This window comes from Barbus barbus (genome assembly GCF_936440315.1).
Source record: "Barbus barbus genome assembly, chromosome: 37".
Taxonomy (NCBI): domain Eukaryota; kingdom Metazoa; phylum Chordata; class Actinopteri; order Cypriniformes; family Cyprinidae; genus Barbus; species Barbus barbus.
In genome coordinates, this window is record NC_136715.1 from 16,085,567 (window position 1) to 16,101,856 (window position 16,290).

The window sequence follows — 16,290 nt, forward strand, 5'->3', positions numbered from 1 at the left end:
CTAGAGACTTCCTGTAACAGCATATTCTACATCTAGAACTGCTAAAGCAAAGCGTTAGCTTTCAGCGCTCTACAGAGCAGAATGAGCAGGGTTAAAGGCCAGTTGCTTTTGTTAACTTGTTCTTTTCTTAAAGATAACCTCTGACCTGCTCTGGGGTCAGCAGTGTGCTCTCACCACTATTGATGGTGTCTGACTGGGTGCTGAGAGATTGTGAGAGATTGGTCACTAAGCACTGATCCTGAACAATGTTTGGTCAGATGCTGATTGGAGAAAAGCTCAGGTGATGAGTCAAACTGTCAGGAAGCATTGTGACACTTTCCTTAGGCAAAAAAGACACATCGGCCTTTTAACGTGCTCCAATTTCTAAGCATCTGACAGAACTAATAAATCATTGTGGATCAATTCATTCTACAAGGCAGATATTGGTACATTTCAATCAATCAAAGTGATTTTTTTTTATCCTGTTAAAGGAAGAGTTCACTGAAAAAAAGAAAATTCTGTCATCATTTATTCACCCTTAAGGGCTTTCCACACTGAGCGCGATGCGAAAAGGCGAGGCGGATCGCCCGCGAATGTTGCTTTCACACAGAGCGCGAAACGAATGTTCACCTTCTGCTAATTCACGCCTGCACGCTAGGGGGCGCCGACCAACAATGTTTTTTTTCTTCATGTAGCATATGTATCTCGTGTGGTTTACATCGTCCGCTGCTCAATATACAGAATTAAATTAAGATAAATAACTTGTTTCTTCATCAGAAACACAAATCCATAATGCTTACAAGAATACATCTGAAATAATTAGAGGTACAATTAGCATCACGCTACATTGAAAATGTATGTAATTATTAACGTTTTTGCTCAAACCCCACTTTAAATCATCATCAAGTGCTTGTAATAACTTCCGATTGTGATCTAAAATGGATTTTGATTCTACAATAGGCAGACATGCACTCTTTGCATGTTTTATAATGGACTGATTGCTTGTCATGCCTCATAAACATCCTTTATTGTTAAAATAACTATATAATAACTTTTTATGCAGCCATGAACTGCATAAAAACATATACAGAAAACCTATCTTCACAATTATAGGTCTATTTGCTTTCCTATTTCATGTATAGAAAAATATTTCTCTCTTTTTTTATATATACGGAAGGGCAAGAGATACGATTACATGATTGACAGGTCAAGATGAATGAGTTAAACACTCGCGCTTGCGGAAGAAAATGGACAGTAGCGCCATCGCGTCAACCTTTTGGGTAACAGCAGTTGCTCTGGTCATGTGATGAAATGCTCAAATCTTATTGGACTGCCCTTATTTTCGCTTTGCGAAACTCAAAAGATTCGTCGGACTGGAGGAAAAAAAACATTTGCATTTTTGGTGCGTGAATGTTCGTCTTCTATGTGGAAGCATCCATAGGAAGCTATCGTTTTATTCCCGCAGGCCTTTATGTTGTTACAAACCTGTATGACTGAGTTACTTATGAAACAAAAAGGAGATTAGGCCTGTTTGATAAATGTTTTTTTTTTTTTTTTTTTTTCTAATTTTTTGTCCATAAAACGAAAGCCAGAGGGGCCCAACGTTGTTCGGACCCCAACATACTTCGAAATATATTCATTTGTGTTCTGCAGAACAAAAAAAAAAACGTTTATTTTTAGGGGAATTCTCCCATAGCTAAGTCCAGAATCATGAATGTGTAGCATTTCCAATGCATCAAAAGTTGTTGATGAGAGACTCTTCTCTTTTTTGAACATTTATTTTTGGCATTTTCACTTTGTGAAAATTATTATGATAGGCCAGATCAGAAATGACAGAAAGCGAAGTGGAGGAGGTCCTCATGCAATGGCGCTATATGACGGCGCGCTGCCCACAAGGCTATTAGTGCCAACAATGAGAGGCATTTTTTGCTTAAAATAAAATGCAATACTGTGATTATTCGCAGAGTAATTTTTATGCACATTGCATTTATTAATATGTTGCACTATTTTTTAGTTTTATATTTTCATTTCTCATTATTAATTTTAGTTTACGTTTACGTTTTTGTCATTTTGTTCTGTGCTTTTGTCATTTTTTAATATTTCGAGTTAGCTTTAATTAATTTCAGTTTAGGTTTTAAGTAGTTTTGGTAGGTCAACTTAAATTTTCAGTTAGTTTTAGTTTATTTCAATTAGCGAAAATACATTTTTAACTGTTTTATTTAACATAACATTGTCTCAAAGCCGATTGCGTTGATTGGTTTGAAGTTAGCAATTCAACAACAACAACAAAAATGTATGTTTTTTGTTTTACATTGAAATATTGGTTTCAAAATCCTTCTGATGGCACACTGTTTCTTTCCCATGCTCTCTCCAAACATCTGTTCTGGCTCTATGTAAGTTTAGTAAGCAAGGACAAAAAGAGTGAATTGCTTTGGCACAGCAACAGATACACACACGCTCATCCACTCTAATTATGTGAGTCAATTCCACTCACTTAACTGTAGGGGGTTGCAAAGATCCAAAAAGGGATAGTTCACCCAAAAATGAAAATTCTGTCATTCAATACCCATAAGACCTTCAATCATCTTATGAACACAAATGAAGATATTTTGATGAAATCCTCTATGATCTTGCATAGACAGCAACGCAACTACCACGTTCAAGGCCCAGAGAGGTAGTAGTAGTAGTAGTATATATTTTTATTTAATGCCATGTCAGCATCTTAGGTTATTTTCATGGCAAAAACAATTCCAAAAATTCAATTCAATAACAAACAAGTTATATTACACTAGATATTTTTTTTTACCCCAGAAAGGTAGTAAGTTCAACCATAATTAGGGATGTAACAAGCCGGTTGAAAATCGATTCAAATATGTGACGATCCAAATCGGTTGAGATGCTAAACAAATCGCGATACAATTAGGGGTAGGAGTTTATATGAATGCATGTCTGAAAAGTTTAGATGGTATTTTTTCTTTTCATCTTTCCTCTGTATAATGCATATTAAAGTTCATAAGTGCAGCACTGCTTTGTTTACAGCGGAAACCAAGGAAACACTTTAAGCGCCACCTGCTGGCAGAGAGTGAATCTGTCTCATTCAGCTTGTCTGCTGTTTCTGTTTCATGTCGATATATTTGATGTATAGTTTCACAAAACTGAAGTCAGACCATTCTGTTTTTGCATCAGATTTTGAAAATATACAATCTAATTTAGATTAAAAACTGCTCATGTTGCATGCATGCAGCATCTTTGTTTGGATCATGATTAAAATGCAGTAATGGTTAGAGAGTTGGACTCGTAATCCAGAGGTTGCGGGTTCGAGTCTCGGTCCGGCAGGGATTGTAGGTGGGGGGAGTGAATGTCCAGCGCTCTCTCCACCCTCAATACCACGACTGAGGTGCCCTTGAGCAAGACACCAAACCCCCAACTGCTCCCCGGGCGCTGCAGCATAAATGGCTGCCCACTGCTCCGGGTGTGTGTTCACGGTGTGTGTGTGTTCACTGCTGTGTGTGTGCACGTTGGATGGGTTAAATGCAGAGCACGAATTCTGAGTATGGGTCACCATACTTGGCAGTATGTCACTTCACTTCACTAATTTTAAATGGAAGGAGCACAGACAAAGCCCTGTTTTGTTTATATGAAGAGATTTCTTTTATTTGTGTTATTTGATTTGGGGTTTATTTTAAAATTTCAATTTAGTTTTGCTATTTACATTTACATTATATTTACATTTTGTTTTTTAGCAGACGCTTTTATCCAAAGTGACTTACAAATGAGGACAATAGAAGTCAAAACCAACAAAAGAGCAATGATATTCAAGTGCTAGATTATTATAGTGTTATATTTCAGTTTCACAAAGACACCGGCAGCATTTTGTCCAAGCAATAATAAAAGGACACATTTAATTTATCATTTGTCTTAAATCTCATGTTGTTAAAATCGAATTGAATCAGGAAATCAAAATCGTGAATTGAATCGTGAGTTGAGGGAATCGGTACATCCCTAACCATAATTTTATGAAGCTTGTTGAATAAAGTCATTACTTTTGTTTTCTTTGCACACAAAAGGTATCTTGTAGCTTCATAAAATTACAGTTGAACTACTGATGTTGCATGGACTATTTTAATGATGTCCTTACTACCTTTCTGGGCTTTGAACGTGGTAGTTGTGTTGCGGTCTCTGCAGTAAGCTTTTGGACTTCTTCAAAAATATCTTAATTTGTGTTCCAAAGATGAAAGGGGGTCTTACGGGTTTAGAACGATGTGAGGATAAGTCATTTTTATTTTGGGGTGAACTAACCCTTTAAGCACTGTTTGAAATCCCACAATGTGTTGTAGCATGTGCGCTAAGTGATAGACTCACACAAATGTCTTATAAAAGCCTGTGGTGATTCCCTTCAAATGTTATGAAATGTTGTACGGCAGTCACAACAAGATCCGTTAGGACACTTCCTGTAAAATGTTTGCCATTTGTCGTCACCTTTAGAGTCTGTACTCCACACTAAAGACAATAGATTGGATTAGTCCACCCACTGAAGTGCTTGCGAAGAAAATGACAAGATGCGAAATGAACGTAATAGATCACCCAAATTGTGTCAGTCTGCGTTCTTGGCATCAGGGTTCTGTATCGTCATTTGCAAACCACAAAGGGTGAAAGGTAAAGCAGCTCATGACAGTATGATATGATATGATATATATATAGTTTTAGAACTTTGGCAATGTGTGTGTATACAGAATTAAAATGTAGTAATGACAAGAGGCCAATACAATTGCTAGCTGCTCTATTAATAGCGCATTGGATAGATGGACCTCCTAGAGGGAAGAGGACGCCCATCATCTTTTCCACAGAGAGGAGAGCTGTCCCCAAGCACGAATGGCCTCATCACCTTGACAACAGACCACAAACATGAGTGAAGCCATGGCGACAGGCAGACAGACAGCAGAGAGACCAGGATGTAATCTGTTTAACCACACGGTCTTGGACTCGAACCAGTAGAATGACATGCATTTCAAACCGAAAGCCATAAGACTCTCCCACATCCTGTGGCACAAGCATCTAAATCCAGAATCTTAATATGGATCGACATGGAAATCTTTAATACATTCAATGCAAATATGCACTGGCGAACCGCAGAACGCAGATTGTGGTGTCCGTTCAGTCTGTCACGCTCTGTGATGAGCGACACATGTGTCTCAGGTGTGTGACTGGTCCCGACAGCACATGACAGCTGCGACAGTGGCTAATTAAAACATAAATGATGTGATTAAAGGGACAGAGCGTTGCTTTTCCCCACCTGGTGCAACCTTTTTTTGTTTAGGCCGGTGCATGAGGTGCATCTGCTCTGCTGCAAAGCTGCGATGACACCGCGTACCCGTTTTCTCACCGAGCTTGTATTCTACCTTTGATTTAATCATTGCAATGCTCAAATCCTATTCAGCGTTGTCTCTTCAACATCATCAGATTATCAGCCTGAGACAGAGAGATTATAGACTCTGTGACGCTCCTCAGGAACAAAAGAATAAGCTGAAGCCTATGGAAATAGACAGTGCAAAAGAGGGGTGCATCAACCTTGAATGCAAATAGGCTTTGCGGTATGAAGGTAAACATAAAAAGAACATCACACACCAACGCAAAAACTATAGTCCATGTTTCAAATAGTGTTGCAGAGGGGCGTTTCCATTACATGTCTTGTCCAGTGTACTTATTTATAGTCTACTAGTTTATTACAGATATGACCTTTTTTTGTTTGACCACATTATCAGAAAATAATCAATCATTACAACATGATTATGTAACATTTTGGAGTTGAATTTTCAGCAAAAAATATTAAATTACGATACACCAGTCTTTAAAAGTTTGGGGTCGGTAAGAATGTATTTGTAATGCTCACTAGGCTGCATTTATTTGATCAAAAACACATTAATAACAGTAATATTGTGGCATTTTAGGCCTACTAGAATTTAAAATAGTTGTATTAAAACTAAATTTGTAGCAGCCAGTCTTCAGTGTCACATGATCCTTTAGAAATCATTCTAAAATGCTGAGTCTGCTGTTCAAGAAACATTTCGTATCATTATGCTTAATATTTTTGAGGAAGCTATGATCCTTGTATTGATTAATAGAAATAGTATTTATTTTAAATATTAATTATTTGTAACTTTATAAATGTCTTAAAGTCACTTTTGATCTGTTACTGATCATGCGGCTCATCAACAGGTACAAAATGAGAGGTGCTCAACCTTGGGAGCAGGAGGTCAAAAGGTGAGGACAGGCTACTTTAAGCAGGAAGAGTTAAGCATTCAGATTTAAAGGGGAAAGCTAAAGTAGAAAGAAGTGGAAAGGAACAGTTCATGTTTAAAAATCACTTTCAAATGTCAACAGCAATATTGAAAGACTGAACTTGTGCATGAGACTAAATTTGGCCCCACGACCCACAACTGCACTGAAACAAAACTCTCAGCTGGAGTAATGCAGAGTTAAAGGCATCGTTCACCCAGAAATTAAAGTTCTTGATATACTTTCTTTAATGGAGGATAAAAAAATACATTTTTATAAGTACTTTATAAGAACTTTCACTGTATTTGGGGGAAAAAAAAAAAAGTTCCACAGAAGAAAGACAGTCATTGTCAGATATTAATGCTGAAGAATTTCATAACTGACACATTGTAATCCATCACGAGACAAGCAAGGACGAATGTTGCTTGGTCTCACTGACGTCAAACCTGAAAACTTCATGTACGGCTTTGACAATAGCAAAGAACCCCTTAGACCAGCGATACTTAATGCTGGAACCCGCAATACCCCGCTCTGCATATTTAGCATGTCTCTCTTGTTTAACACACCTGATTCAAACAACCAACTAACTGTGTTCCAACTGAGATGGTCCCTACACAGTCGAAAATTCAATGTATAATTTACTGTCAAAAACTGTAAACTGATATTCCCAGAATTCCCTGCGTGACACTCCACATTTGAAATAATTTTGTTTAAATAATTGTGGCTTTTAATAGTTTTTGTTATCAGTTATGTACATTTGGGCTTTATGCTACATCTGTTGTTTAATGAAAGTTTATTGCATTATTTAAGTATCGTGTGTTACCATGATGGTGTTTTGTGTTTGCATCTTCTGTATATTAGTATATACTTCTGCTTGTGATGAGCTTTGATTCTTCATGTGGCTCTCTCTTATACCACCTGCATTATTATGGTGGTTGTCAGTATGTTAAAGGTTCAAAACAAATTTTAATTGCAGTGTGTTGTTGTATTTAGTGGTTTACATTCAAATTTCCTTGTTTGTAAATTACAGTTTTATACTGTACATTTTACAGTTTTGTTCAGTAAATGTGTTTACAGGTTTTCTGTATTTTTTACAAAATTATTCAGGCAACCTCAGCTGCCAAAATTATTTTGTAAAAACTACAGAATTGTTTTTAGTGCACACGGGAAATCGGCTAAAGTTTACTTCACTTAAAGTGCCCCTATTATACCATTTTTCAGGTTGCTAATATTGTTTTAGGAGTCTCCTAAAACAGGTTTACAGGCATCCAAGGTAAAAAAAAACAAAAAACACTTTAGTTTTCTCAAAAAATAGGTTTAATCAGTCTCTCTAAACCCCTCCTTTCCGTGAGCCCTCGCTGCTGTGATTGGTCAGATGGCGCAGTCCTTTGTGATTGGTCTACAGCGCGAATGACATATACGCTCCTTTCGAACTGGAATCAAGGCAGAAAATCCTGATGTCCACTTCGCAGGGTACTTACGGTCAAATGGAACAAACCTCTGAAGCGATAAGAAAAACATAGAAAATGTACAGAGCGGGGGTTTGCAACTGGGACCAGTATTACAGGGATAGTTCGTCCAAAAATGAAAATTCTATCATTAATTACTCACCCTCATGTCATTCCAAACCCATAAGAAATTCACGTTATACCAAGGTCAAGACACAGAAATGTAGTAAGGACATCGGTAAAACACTCCGTGACATCAGTGGTTCAGTAGTTTCATTTTCTTTGCTCACAAAAAGCATTCTCGAAGCTGACACAATTTCAGTTTTGGGTGAACTAACCCTTTAAGAGCCGCTGCCTCAGGTTTGAATGACATGAGGGTGAATAAACAATGACAGCACATTCATTTTTCAGTTAACTAATCCTTTAATTGTTAATATTCTACAGTAATGCAGTTCAGTTGTAAAAGTTTTCCAACACTACAGTGGGGTTTTGTAAGTGTGGAATTCTGAGTAACTCTCCACAAACCTTTCGTCAAATTGGGGGGTGGGGACGCTGGCAAAATGAAAACAAGGTGGCCGCTAAGCAGTTGAGAAGTTCATCCAAAGTTGACTTTTTCTCTTTCCGTCTACTTCTTTCTCTCTCCCGTTCTTCCTCTCTAGGCTCGACTGCCGGAGAACGCATCTGGTAATGTTTACCTCGTGACTTAGAACTTACTATTATACAACAGGGCTCTAAACACAACACAAACACACACACACAGAGTTTTGCTAACTTTTTACAATGGTAACAAGACCAGACCAGGGCCTTACCCTCCCGTGGGCTTATTCAGGTGAACCCGTTTTACAAGCATTCTTCAGTAGAGGGTGAGAAAGCCAAAAAAGAGAGAGGGAAAAAAAACCCAGGAGTGTGCACTTTTCACTCTTTAAACCTCGTTAGCCATTTTTCCTCCTCTTTCTCTCTCCGCTTTTAACAGGAAAACAACTCAGGATCATGGAGAAATGTGTACTGGGCTAGAAAATGCAACAAATTAAGTATGACAGCATTGAGAAAATGACAAACCAAACACACGAGCCCTTTCACAGTCTCAAGTGAAAGTCTTCATGCACAGAAAGTGTTTGCATATAGTTCCAAGTTTCACTTTCAGACACACACAGCAGTGCAGAGAGCTTCCTTCCGCGTATGTGTGCATATCGTGCACACGCCATCGCAAGGCACATCCAGATCGTCGTCACCGCCCGAACGACCTTGAGCCAGTCGTGCAGGAGTGTTGTCATGGCAACACAGCTTTACACAAGCAGCCACAGCTGGATGCAACTTACACGTTCCTCTTAAATTCGACTTGTGCTATAGGACACTGAAGGGAGCTGTAAAACGTAGCACGCAGATGCCATGCAGAGACTCTTAATTATGACTCACAAGTTTCCAAATGATTCGCACAGAATTTGACTTACGAAAGACAAACCTTCACAGTTGAGCTCTTGATTGGGTGACTAAAAAGTGAAGGGAGAAAGTTGCTGTTTATGAACCGGGTAAACAGAAAGAAAAACTGGAAGTTTATTCCATGATAAACAACCTGGCATTCATTCGAAGAGCTGAAGGTGTACAAAAGTGGATGAGTGAAAGGAATTAAATTTATTACTCACTCTGGACATCGCTGAGAAGGACTAACTTGACTTTTTCCTCTGGTTAGCAGAATGGAAAGTTACAAGGACCTACAATTTAGTGTTATAAATCATGGCACAAGCTCCAAATCAGAAATATTTATGTTTGAAAATGTTTTCGTTGAAGATCTGAATGGTGCAATAAATCTTTAATATCCAGTAAGCTCCAAGCGGTTCGTTTTTCGATTCATTTTGCACACATGAGTCAGAGATGTGAGTCAACCTCGCCTCACGTATTAAAAGTTAGCAGGGCTAAAATACCCACCTGCACCAACACCTTTAACTACTCCAAGCAAAAAGCCATCACAAGTAGCAGGTATCATATTTCAATTAGTGCAACAATCAAGCTTTTGTTTCAACCCACTGCCACCACCACAAGCGCCTCAGAGCAACACTATACACCCCCCACCATTAATCTTACATTTGAAACAAACACACAGATACATGATATAACTGGACCATTTTCCCTGTTCTGAAAATAACAGTCACCCACAACCACACTGTTTTCCTTCTTTTGCTCTCACCTCGCACTCAGAGAACGGCAGTGTTTCAACTTCTTCAACTATTGTAGACTGACAAATGCAAAATGAGCAGGGACCATCAGATAAGTGTCAGAAAGGTGACGAGAAGCACATTAGTCATTCTGCTGTTTCGCTAGTCACAACCTCCTGCGATCCAAGAGGAAACGTGAAATATGCAAAAAGGAACATTTATAATACACAAGACATTAAGGAATATTTTACCCAAACGTGAAAACAACTTTATTTAACATTATTTCATATGTGAATTCTGGATAAATATCCTGGTCACTCTTTTCAAAATAATGGAAGTAAATGAGGACTGGGGCGGTCAAGCTCCACATTTTCTTTAAGTAAATAAATAAAATCATGAAAAGATGGGTCATAAAAGTGGGTCATAAGACTTTGTCCAAGTCTTCTGAAGTCAGATGATAGTTTTGCGTGATAAACAGACCAAAGTCATCTCTGAAACACGTGAATAAATGGTTCTTTTGAGTCGGATCATGTCGCTGAAATGGCTGATCCAGCTCACAAAAATGGAAAGTCACGAGTTCAAATCACTGACTGCTATAGTTAATTAAAAACAAAACTATTAAATTGCACATAGTACTAAAATTAAATGAAAATACTAAAAAGTCAAAATATTCATAAATACTATATTATTATTATATAATTAATACTAAAATAACATTGTCATGGACTCATGATGCATCAGTTAATGGCCACTAGATGGCAAAATTATCAGTGAATAATAACTTCAATTTTGGTCTGTTCATGCTTCACAAATCAAACGGTTGACTTTTATGATACTTCATGGTGCTTTTGTCACCAGTTGTCTTGATTTAGCCTCATTCTATTAAAAAGAGCAGTCAGGATGTTGCTAAAAATGTTAAAGACAATATAATAATAATAATGACAGTTTTCATATTTTGGGGATTAATTATTCCTTTAACCACAACAATGGACACTAAAATAAGACAAAACATACAATGTTTAAATGTTCAAATCAAAACTTCAAAAATCATGGGAAATCTTTCGCACAAGCATTTTTTTTCTTCCCCTGAGAGCATCCGAGTTAATGAGTTATAGAACCCGAGCTAACAAATGGACGAGGACAGAGAATCTATGCATCCTTTAATTCTTAACCCCATCTGCAGTCAAAGCGTTCAACACAAGATTGATTCATAGTTAATGCAGCCGGACGCTCGGCGTGTGAGAGAGAGGGAGCTAGGGAGAAAGGAACAGATAAAGGGGGAAGGGGGGGCTCAGCCTGCGACCAGTGTGAAGAAGAGTTCAGAGGGTCTTTTCCCACACGCAGTCAGGGCATTTGTGGGTCCCGTAGCGTGTGAGCACCAACATACACCGCTGTGCATTAAGCATGTTCTGTTCTCATGCGTTCAGCTACAGAAATGCTCTAAAAGCGCACGCTTGTATTAAACTATTTTTATACACCGAATAAGTGCACTACAGGCTAAAGAGGCTGCAGCTTTGAAATTTAATAACATAATTATTAGGAAGATTCATACTGCACTGTGGAGGCAATAAAAACAAATCGGTCATGGTTCTAAAAATATGTTATTAAACAGTCAGAGTGCAAGCATGTTATCTACCTGTACCTTCAGTGAAGTCAAATATATTTCAAAGCGTCTATATATGTCCGCATGAGTGCATGTAGATTTTGGGGAAACGCTGGTCCTACAAATGTGGTTCTGTGATCTTTCTATAAATGGGCAGGGAATATTTTCTAAATATTGTGGTCAAACTCTCCTAGCTCAGAAACTGCTGCATTTGGATCACTACATAACACGAATCGTTATGAATTCAGAGGAACTTCCTCAAACTTTCCAGCAGTGCTGCAGTGCACCGAATACCTCAGGCTAAATCGTTGCAATTAACATTGCAATGGGAGTGTTAAAAATAGTGTCTCTGATAAGAATCGTTCACGTTCCTGCATTCACAATGTGCACGTTTAAAAGACGCCTGTCATGTCTAACAACACTGTCTGGGTAGAGAGTTCACTGGGGTTTGAGACACAGCATCTAATACAGTTGGTATGACCTACATCAGTTTATTGTGACAAATATGCAATAGGGGACATATCCTCCTGACGTGTGCATCACTAAAGTGGTCAACACTGATTTGGACTGTTTTCTCAGCTATTTAATACACCACAGTTTGGTAGGTAGCACAGCAAAAGCATAAAACACTGTAAAAAAAATTGCCCAGCTTTAATTTATTCATGTCTAACTTATGATCATTTAATCTCCACCCTCTTTGTCATTAACCAGGAAACTGGGATCATATTGAACTGCGAGCAAAAGTTACAAAACATCCGAATAATAAAACCCCACACAACACATCTGAGCAGATAGTTTGAGGTCAGTAAGTTGTTCATTAAAGTTGGAAGAATGAATAAAAATAAGCATTAATGATAGTGACAGATAATGGGGTAAGATTATGTTATGCTTAAGCAAACCAACTTTAGACCATAAAACTCTCAGGTGATCCAAAAACTGATAAACAAACTTGCTGCTGATCAAAGAATTAAAACAAGCAAAAACTCCATATTATATTAATCTCATTATTATATAAACCAGCAACGGAAATAGTGCAGCAATTACAAAAATAAATTAATCATTTAGGGTTGTTATGTATCTCAAAATATTCAGACTGGATTCAAACCTTTAGTAAATGTTCATTAACTTAGGAAAACAGTGTTAAAACTGTGTCTACTTAATGGCAAAATGTTAATAAGATTGCATTAGAATTAAAGAAATAAAATCCACAAACGGATCTTGTTATGAAAAGTAAACAAACATGCTGGAGAACGTTGTCTTTGGCAACACTGTTACTACGATTATTGTCTCAAAGGCAGAATAACTAGGTGGCAAGATCCCCACCGTGGACAAGAATGTACTTCTGAACAACCGGCATCACGTAACATTTGTTCACGAACACAACAATTGCTTAAATGTATCCATTTGCGAACGCGATGAAGTGATTCGGTTTACTTACCGGTGTAAATGTATCCAGTGAAACACTCCAGTTTCTTTAAGCCACTTCTACACATCCGCCATCTTCAGCATTAGCTCTGTTTGTTTAAATGGGAAACACTCCCAAAGCTTAAAGAAGCCTGCCCGAACCACGCGCGCGGGGAATTCTGGGTAATGTTGTTTCGCCTTCCGGCCGATCCGCGCATTCTACACCGAGCTAGAGAGGAAAGAAACTACAAGTACATGAACCCCCGCAGATCGAAAAATAGACATCCAGTAGGAGATTGGCAGTAGTAGCAATATCGTAAAAAAAATATATAGTGCATTTATTTTTAGCTCATCCAAGGGCCACATAGCGATAACACGTATCCCTAATGAGTAGGCTGACGTACGCCTTTATTTGCATAAACTGAGTGTGACGAATTCGCGAGAGATCGAATTATTTATTTTGTAGCACACCTTTGTATTCATGTATGAATCACTTTATTGGTACTACAGCATGTGCATAAGTCTCATGTGGTCCACTAACATTGCAGCCAATGTACAAGAACACACTGCACAGTTTATTTACAAGTAATATACACACAAAGTTTACATTACACAATATACACGATGTACAAGTTACTACTTGAAGTTATACGAATAAGTTGCAGAATGCTTTTCAGTAAGCGCAATATTGCATAATGAGAATTAGTTTGCAACCAAAAGTGATAGAACTACTGTGGATATTTGTGTTGGAAAATATAGGCTATATTTTTGAGGCAAATAAGGGAGGCAAACATCTATAATTGTATTTGTCATTACTAAGACATTATAGTATGCACTGATTTTATTATGCATTGAGGTAAGCTATTGTTTACATTGATGATACTTGCTAGGCAAATGGGTGGCATACGGTGTGTTTTTGTATGGTTAGAAAAAAATATGTTCTTGTAAAGGTAAAAAAAAAATACCCATGAAAATTCATTTTAAGTCTGTAAATAACAATAAATGAAATTTTAAATAAATAATAAATATTTTTGAAACTGCTGCATGTGCAAGAGGAAAGCCTACAAAATAAAGGCTGTAATGTGCAATATATTTGACACAGCAAACTTTGATAGCATTGCTGTAAATTATCAAAGGCATGTGTTTCTATGACTGATATACATAATAGGCTCACATTTTGTCATGCATATTTATATATTTAGATCTTCATGAAAAGAGAAATAAATGCTCAAAAAGGTATTTTAGGACACACTCGTATTCTTGTGGTCTGCAGAGGCTGTAAGTGCTCTGCCCTCTGAAGACCAGACCTGGAAGATAGCAATGAACTCGTCTCCATGGTGATCTCTGAGGCATACCAGTGTAGAATTTCAACTGTTGGAGAAGGAGACAGCGCTAAAGAGGGAGGGATGGAAGGAAAATAGAGGGGAGGTAGGAACAGTGGGAGGGAGAGGGAGGGGGAGGGGAGAACAGAGAGAGAGAGAGAGAGAATAGTAATTAGCTCAATGTTTGGTGTTTCCTGTCATGACAGTTCCCTGCTATACAACCCTTGGTCTCATCTGGCCAAAAAATGTAGACGTGAATCTAAAGCATTAAGCAATTTAGCCATAATAATCACTGAGGGAAAACTCATATAGCTATAGAATATATTTTCAACTTTAATTTGTGGACTCTGCATGTGCAGAGTTGAAGCGGAGTTGTACTTTTTAAATCTTAATTTTTGAAGCATAATAGCATGCTATATAGAATAAAACATTTCAGTTATGAGTATATTTGACCACAAAACTGAGAGTACCCCAATAACATTCTTCAGAAACCCAGAAAGAGGCCCATAGCCATAGACCTGTTGTTGTTCCCTCCCCCAATTCACAGCACAATCTAACTTCCCCCTTCCGAGAGTGTGAGATTACCCCCCAACCCCCTCACTCTGTCTGTCCCCTTTGAAAGGACAGGAGATAGCCGTTTTAAAGGACAGGAGATAGCCCCCAATCATCTAGATCTATAGATTCTCTACCTGCAAACATGCAGTCATGAACCTCTCGTTCGCCCATCCCCTCTCCAGATGATTGCTTTAAAGATTTACTAGGTTAAATCACCTCTTCAGGAATGTATGAATGAAGAGTGAGTAAAAAAGCACAATAATTACATCTGTTTAATTCAAGGTTAGGAAATAGTTTCACTGTGCTTGAAGCTCTTTAAATGGATTGTTCACCTGAAAATAAACATTCATCATCATTGAATTCATCAGTCATCATTTACTCACCGGCACATTGCTCCAAACCTGTGTACCTTTTTTCTGTGAAATCTAGAAAACAACATTTTGAAGAGCGGCTCATTGTTGTTGGGGTTTTTTGCCCATACAATAGAAGTCAGTGGGTACTGAAGCAGTTTGGTTACCAAAATTCTTCCAAATATCTTCTATTGTGTTCTACCGAAAAAAAGAAAGTCATACAGATTTAGAACGTCATGAGAGTGAGTAAATGGTGATAGATAATTCATTTTTTGGGTGAATTATCCCTTTAAGGCAACTGAGTGTTTAATAAAAGAGAGAAACAATATGCTATATATATATATATATTACCTCTAGAGATCTTCCAGGCTGTCAATATTAAAAAAAAAATACATATTAAAAAATTTTACATATTTTTTACATTTAAATATTTACATATACAGTTTTTATAACTAACCTGCATTTTAAACCTGTGACTCGTGTGAATATCGTAAGATACTGTAGATATGGAGCTGAATGAAATCAGGAAAAACTCTCTAAATCATCAATATTTCTTTGGTTTGAGATCTTGCATGCTGTGTGAGTGTGTGCCTCTGTCAGTATGTGTTTTGATTTATTAATGCAGCAGGGAGTCTCAGACAGCTGTCCTCAGCATAGATGACAACACGTGGAGCAGAAAGCTCAATAGCCTCCTCTAGTGGACAGACTGTGACATGACTTACCAGGTCTCTGAACGGTATTGACCTCAATGTATGTTTTTAGATGACGAAGGACTATGTTATGCATTCTGTTTAATGGTTTTGAATAATATAATTACAAGGGCTTTTGATTTGGTTAGCACCATTCATCAGAATATATTCTTTTGTGTTCCACTGAAGGCAGAAATGGGTTTGGAATGACGTGAGTATGAGTAAACGATGACAGATTTTATTTTATTTTTTTGACGAACTATCCCTTTAAGAATTAATCATTGGACAGCCCATGTTGATTTACTGCTAATATTGGCGTGCCCCCCTAATTTTCTTACAGTTTTGTCTAAGGAATTAGACACCCAGGGCCACCCAGAACACACTATAGCAATATCCCACAAAAACCTGGCAACCTGGTATTGTGTTAGTGAGATTTGCATGGGCAAGAAAATGTAAAAATCAAAATGTGTAATATGGATCATCTAGTCATGTTTGCATACTCATTGTAAAA

The 16,290-nt window shown here is 37.7% G+C and overlaps 1 protein-coding gene across 1 annotated transcript in view; it reads right to left on the bottom strand.

Annotated features, from left to right (window-relative positions):
- Window positions 1-12,983, bottom strand: part of LOC306856669 (nuclear receptor coactivator 3-like) — a 45,102-nt gene extending 32,119 nt beyond the window's left edge. Inside the window, exon 1 of the mRNA XM_079396045.1 lies at window positions 12,898-12,983. The gene's annotated coding sequence lies outside the window, so the exon portion shown is untranslated. The remainder of the gene's footprint in view (window positions 1-12,897) is intronic.
- Between the last annotated feature and the right edge of the window lie 3,307 nt (window positions 12,984-16,290).